A 7,492-nucleotide genomic window follows, 5' to 3' on the forward strand; every position below is an offset into this window, starting at 1 on the left:
ACCTAAACGATCTCTCACTAACTATTCAGAAATCAGCGAGTGGTTTCACCTGAAAAGTTATGGACATGACTAGAGGGCCCTGAAGGGAACCTTTTCACTGTCCATTGCTTACATCCTTACAAAACATAAGCAGTATGGTAGACCACATCCATAAACACAGAGCCATGGTGCACATTGTGTTTTCCAATTCACCCATCAACCAGGTATTGCAGTACCTCCAGGAATGGTACACTCTTCCACCCTGGGAACAACAATGCTGTTCAAAGGAAGACGAGAAAACGAAAGTAGCACTTCACTGGCAAACTCTGTGATGCTGGTGTATTTGGATGTAAAAAAAAACAATCTGGCCACTTTGCAACCCCTCTGTCTTACTTTATTCCCCCCCCCCCCCCCCTGGGAACAACAATGCTGTTCAAAGAAAGAAGAGAAAACGAAAGTAGCGCTTCACTGGCAAACTCTGTGATGCTGGTGTATTTGGATTTAATAAAATCAATCTGGCCACTTTGCAACCCCTCTGTCTTACTTTATTTCGCCCCCCCTGGGAACAACAATGCTGTTCAAAGAAAGAAGAGAAAACGAAAGTAGCACTTCACTGGCAAACTCTGTGATGCTGGTGTATTTGGATGTAAATAAAATCAATCTGGCCACTTTGCAACCCCTCTGTCTTACTTTATTTCGCCCCCCCTGGGAACAACAATGCTGTTCAAAGGAAGACGAGAAAACGAAAGTAGCGCTTCACTGGCAAACTCTGTGATGCTGGTGTATTTGGATGTAAATAAAATCAATCTGGCCACTTTGCAACCCCTCTGTCTTACTTTATTTCGCCCCCCCCCCCCCCCCCCGGGAACAACAATGCTGTTCAAAGAAAGAAGAAAAAACGAAAGTAGCGCTTCACTGGCAAACTCTGTGATGCTGGTGTATTTGGATGCAAATAAAATAAATCTGGCCACTTTGCAACCCCTCTGTCTTACTTTATTTCGCCCCCACCCCCCCACCTCCCTTTCCCACGCTAGCAGCACCCCTCAGAGAGAAAACGAGAGAAAAAGGGCATCTCTCGAAAGCGTGTGTTTCTTTTTTGGATCTATTTCACATGCAAGTAACTGCAATTAGGACGAACCAAGCGCACGAACAAAGCAGAGCCTAAAATAAAACATTTCTACTCCCCCCAAAATTGTGCCCCCACCCTACCTAACCCACCGATCGCAAAAATCACCCCCTCCCCAGCCCCAAAACTCACCTTTACTCTCCGATGCGCAGGAAGCAAATGGCTTCCTGCGCCTCGGAGAACAAAGGGGAAACCTCCAATGACGTCAGCGCGGCTCGCGCGCTGACGTCATTGATGTTGAGGGGGAGGCAGGGGAAGGTCTTCCCCTGCCTTCCCAGTAAAAAAAAAAGATCGACCACTCACGGGGGGAGCGCCAGCGCTTCCCCCGTGGGTGGGTTCCATGACGAGCTGGACTCGTCATGGGCACAGCGCGACTGTGCTCCATGACGAGTCCAGTTCGTCATGGGCACAGAACGGGTTAAAAATCGAATATGGTTCAGGTGTTGCTCGCAATCTAAACATATATTGTGCTAAAAAGGCGTAATAGTATTCTCTCAGATCAGGAAGGGCTAACCCACTTTCTTCCACACTTCTATATATATATTTTTTTCTGAGTTTTATATAGCGCAAACTTGACCCGAAGTTATTGGGTATCAGAGCGCTTTATGTGAGCACCAGTTGCGTTACATAAGGACACATTCATTTTTGTTAGGCACAGGGAGATTAAGTGATTTGCCAAGAATCACAGGATGTTGAACGTTGTTGCTGAGACAAAGTGCTAAATCTAGGGCTTGTATCCTGCCAAATAAAAGATTAAAACATACATTATATTTCCTTAAAAATGCTACATTTAACACACAAAGTATTTGCATAAAGAAAAAGTTAAACAAGGGGAGAATTGCCATCCTTATCAATACAACTCTACCCATTAGAGTAAGTGGAGCGATTTCCATCGCACTTACCATGCTTTCACTTTAAATAACAGAGGGTTGTAATTTAACTACGACAGGTCTGCGACCTTGCTTGTGTAGATGAACCCCAAACAGCACTTGGGTTGGTTATGGATACAATCATGCAGCTCTGCTAATATAATATCTGCCCTAGTATTGCACAAAAAAAGTTTCAGGTTTTGTTTAGTAAAATCTGTAACTTTCTAATGCTTGAAACACGATAAAGATCTCAAACACTGTAAGAAACTGGGTTATTAGTTGAGAGGGGTGAAACCCTGCTCAAGCAGTAACCTCAATCTTTTTCAGTGTGAAGTCACAAGCAAACCCCAAATTAACCTCTGTTCAGCCCTCTGGTAGCTTGGCACAGAGCAGTTAGGCTTAACTTGGAGGCAATGTGTAAAGTTTTTATGCAGCAATTCACTCCTTAATAAAGGGACACACAACACAAGAAAAATCCTACACCAATTTGGAAAACTAGAGTAAATGTAATAAATAATTTAATACCATAACTATAAAAATCCAATCAATGAAAATAGCGCCAAAAAGCACCAAGCACCAACTGTGATTACCTGGTCACTCTAGACCGGGACAAAGTCACAAGTTCAGGCCGACACGATGGAGCACAGGCCGGCCACAGGGATCCAGTTAGGCCCACTGAACAAAGAATCTTAATTCCTGGTTGAGGATTGATTTGGAATCCCACGTCGAGGATGCACCACGCAGCAGAAACGATGTGAGTCCTGGTGTGGAGATGCGTTGCGCAGCGGTTGTTCTGGGAAGCTGCAATGTGAGGTATTCGCCACAGATGCCATTGACGAGGGGCTTGTGATGCAATGTTCTGTGGCAGGGATGCATCGCTCAGGGCCGGTACTGATGGGACCACAGCTAGGCTGCCAGAGCACCTTCAGGCATACTACCAAGGCCAGCAATGGGGTGGCTACACTTCGGGGGCAGGACTCAAAGCTGGCAGAATCCAGATGCCGATTCAAAGTTCTTGAAGTCTGCTCTGTCCCTGAGGCTCTGATCAGGAGGCAAGCCAACTGGCCCTTGGAGACACTGTGGTGCCCTGGGTTCAAGATGCAGTCAAATCAAATCCAAATTGAGCTTATAAAGCGCACAGATACTCCAAGGATTGTCCCCCCAGTGCTGCAGGTATGTAGACCTTTGATACTAAAGGTGTAAGTGAGGGGACTCAAACTAAATGGCTTCATTGAAAAGCCATGTTTTCCGACTACATTTAAAAGAGCTCGGAGCTTTAATAGCACGCAGATATCCGGCAAGAGCATTCCAGCTAGCAGCGGTTAGCACAGAAAAGAAGGATCCTCCCCATTTCTCCCTCCTTGTCTTAGGCACCACAGCCAGCAGTGTGTCAGCAGAATGTAGAGTTCTGGAGGGCAAGTAGTGAGAGAGTCGCTTAGATAAATATCTAGAACCCAGTCCATACAAAGCTCTATGGGCAATTACCAGTCTCTTAAACTTTACTCTCGCCCGAATAGGCAGCCAATGTAACTCCTTAAGATGGACCTGAACTGAAACGTTCCTTGGGATGTTAAGCCGGAGCCTAGCTGCAGCATTCTAAACCAGCTGTAGTCGCTTAAGTAGATACAAAGGGAGGTCCCAGTAGAGTGCATTGGCGTAGTCCAAATGAGATGTTATAAGGACATGGACTGCCATTTTCTGACAAGAGGCCAGACAAAGTAACAGAAGCTTCCTCAGGAATCGCAGGAGGCCAAAACAAGTCCCAACTGTGCTCTCCAATTGCGGGTTGGAGGACAAATTACTATCAAACTTCACTCCAAGGTTCTTCACTACCACAGTGTGGGTCGGAGGAGATGGAGTAGAACTTGGCCAAATCTCACCACCCCACAAAGGTAGGGGGATATTCAAAGACAAGTACCTCTGTCTTGCTTGTATTACACTGGAGGTTGCTCTAGCACATTCACTGAAACACTGCTTACAGACATGCTTCAAATCTGCATTTGGCACTAGAGATGTTTCCGTCCCAAGTTAGAATAATCTGCGTGTTGTCAACATAAGAGATGACCTGCAATCCAAAGAATTACACCGGGGTTGCCAAAGGAGATATATAGACATTGAACAATGTCAGACTTAAGGCACAGCTCTGGGAAACCCCAAGTCCTTCACACAGGCAGCAGGGTAACAGAGTAGCAGTCCATCTTGCAGATTTTGTACAGCAGTCCTTCTTAGTATTCCACAGGTCCAGAGGTGGGTCAGAGGGTCCAATATGTATACCTGGTACCCACTTTGAAGTAAATGGTTCAAGAGGTTTCAACCCCCTGAGGTATTTGGCATGTCCTACCTCCCTGTCCTGACCCAGATTGTCTGGGTCACAATAGACTAGTGTCAAGCCATTTGTGTGTGCGCTGAGGTAGAGCCTTAATGATGTGCAAGAGTGGTTGGTGCCCTGTCCTCTCCTCCCCCCTCATCAAGTCAGAGATGGCTCATCCTGCCAGCACCTATGGTACTTTGTTTCACTATCTGGGAGCAATGCACAAAGACCAACTGACAGATTTACCTAGTCATGTGACCCAGGGACATGTTGCAGGCACCAAATTGTTAAGGCAAGAAAATACCAACATTCTAAAAGTGGCCTTTTCAGAATGGTGACTTAAAATCTGACTTACCCATTAAAGAGAGCATTAAATTACAATAGTTTAGATACCAAACTCGACTCGTCCACCTACTATCAATTGAAAGTTATCACTTATTAATTGTAATAAGTTAACCTAATGTTATCATATGGAAGAGGGAAGTCTTGCAGTAGTGAAAAACAAAATTATGAGTTCTCACTACCAGTACATGCCAACATTTTAAACACACTGTACCCTGCCCTCTGGGCTCAACGGTGTTGAATTTAATAAAATATCTACGTGTCCATGGGGCAGTTTGCTTCATAAATATACTTGTCCTGTAACAAAATCCACTTGTCCCTTTTGTGCCATGTAATGCGGTGGCAAATTATGCAACAATCTCATTATTTAAGAGTTCTGAAATAGCCTCTCTGATTATGCCAGGGCTCATACCATAGAAGGATTTGAATACTAGCAATTCACTTATGTTGCCACGTTTCCGACAGATCTACATACTGGGGCTGAAGGTAATAGTAAGCAACAGTTTTTGGTTGGAATGCCCTTTTGAGTCTGTGCTAACTTGCATGTTTTAAGGGTTTTCACCAACTCTTCTTTAATCTTTTTCCATACTGGGAAAGGTTGGGAATTTACTCCTGACAATGGCAGACATAAATCTTCTTCCACGGTTGAGGAAAAAGTGAACTTGTACACACTCAGACTTTTGGCAAGAGCAAATGTACACCTGCATATTTGCTCATGATAAAATGCAGTTCACAAATATTTTCTAGGAGTATTACTTCTTGGCATACTTCTGTAAAGTCTTGTGAATTCACGAAAGCCGTATATCTGCACTCAATGCAAGGACATGGGTGCATTTTTGAGACTATTTAATAATTGGGCCCTAATTAGGTCTGGCGTTAACAATGGCCCTGTGTGTTAATTAAAATTCTGTCTCTCTCTCTCTCTCTTCACTGTGAGTGACAGCATTCTGTTCTTTCACAAGGAGCATATCAACACACAGTTTTATTCAGTGCCAGAAACTACTGTGGCAATGTGTGCTTTTTGAGACCAAAACAATCTTTGCTTTTGCCAATGTTTGTCATAATGGTGAGGGCCCGGCAGCTCCCACACCAATAAGGTTTTACAAAACCCATGCCAAAACAAGTCACGCATTGACGAAGCCAAAAGTCTGATCAACAATTTCAGACCTGCTGGCTATACCAATGCTTGTTTATTTTTGTTTCCCATAATCTTGTTAAAACTGGTTTCACTGATTTTCCATTATGAATATTTTTGGGAAATACTTGCATACATCAAGACATTTTACTAAATGATGCTGCAAAGAAAGTGTACCTAAAATTTTACAGTAGTTTAGCGAAATGCTGTTGCATTTTTTTTGTGAATTTATTTTTTGAAAGCAAAGAATCGTCAATCTTGCTTTCAAGCTTCTGAAAATATTTGCATTAAATCAGAGAGCATAAACATAGCCTTACATTGCTAAACATTGAAAACGTGTGTACACATTCTTATACTGGAACCACTATCCGTACTGTAGTCTGAGCTTACAAGATTTGCTTAGAGTGCCCACCCAAATAATAAAGTATTTGCATTAATGAACCATAAATACAAGTTTGAACAGCACTAACAAATGGACACAAATATTACCTTAACTGCATACAGTGCACTTCCCTTATCCATAATGTGGTACTGGCAGCCAAAGGGTTTGTGATGTAGGGGGTTGGGCCTACTTGTCCCGAGGACAAAATACATATGAAAACTTGCTGTCCTTGACCCCATACAATATGTCCCAGGCGGCGGGCTATAGGAATTCGACATCCCTGGGGCTGTTTCGGGCAAAACCTAGGAGTGACCTATATGTATTAAAAAGGAAGGGTTAAGCCTGGCAAAAAGGTTATTTTGCCAGGTCGGCAAATGTTTTAGTTGGCAAGGTCAATATGGCAGCTTAAACCACACACACAGGCTGCAATGGCTGGCCTGTGGCATGTTTAAAAGTCTACTTGAGTAGGTGGCACAATCAGTGATGCAAGGCAACTAGCAGCATTTCATTTACAGGCCCTGGGTACATGCAGTAGGGACTTACAAGTAAATGAAATGTGCCTATTGGGTGTAGGACAATTCTACCATGCTTAAAGGAGCACGAGCACTTTATCACTGGTTAGCAGTTCTTAAAGTGTGCATAGTCCAAAAAGCCAACCAAAGCGGGTTCAGAAAACTAGAGAGTGAATGCAAAAAGTCTGGGGATGACCCTGCAGAAAGGGCCACGTCCAACAAAGACTCATTCTTGTATTATCTTCCTAGTATCTAAAAATCAGCATTATATCATCCACAACGTTTTATCTTATCCATCTGCAGTATAGGTGGTGGACTCTCCCCATCTTTTCATATTGCAATTGCTAACGGTTCAATGAAAAAGGCAGCGAGGAACTGAGACGGGGGCAGCCCTGTCTGGTCCCTCGATCTTTTAACGTCCCTGCTTCTGATGCATTAGGAATTTTGTTTTTTCAATGCCTTTGGTTTTTCTTCAGAAAGGGTAAGATCAGTGAGGAATATGCACGTAAATGGATGCTCCAGCAGAAAGATTGTTACAGAAAGTAAATAACTTTTTCTTCTGATGGATGCTTCAACCTGCAGATTCCTCACCTTTGAATAGAATCCCAAGCAATACTCCCTGAAGGGGGTGGGTCAAAAGGAAACATTTAAACAAGGACAACATGTAGGACTGAGTGAAGAAAGTGGCCTTCACTCCTTATTTCCAAATCCAGATTACAGTGTTTTGCGAATGTGTGGATGAAAGTCCACGTTGCCACTTTACAAATGTTTACCACCAGAGCATCTCTAGCCAAGGCCACAGTGGAATACTTTGCCTGGGTGGAACGTGCCCATAT

The sequence above is a fragment of the Triturus cristatus genome, chromosome 11, assembly GCF_964204655.1.
Source record: "Triturus cristatus chromosome 11, aTriCri1.1, whole genome shotgun sequence".
NCBI classification, from domain to species: Eukaryota; Metazoa; Chordata; class Amphibia; order Caudata; family Salamandridae; genus Triturus; species Triturus cristatus.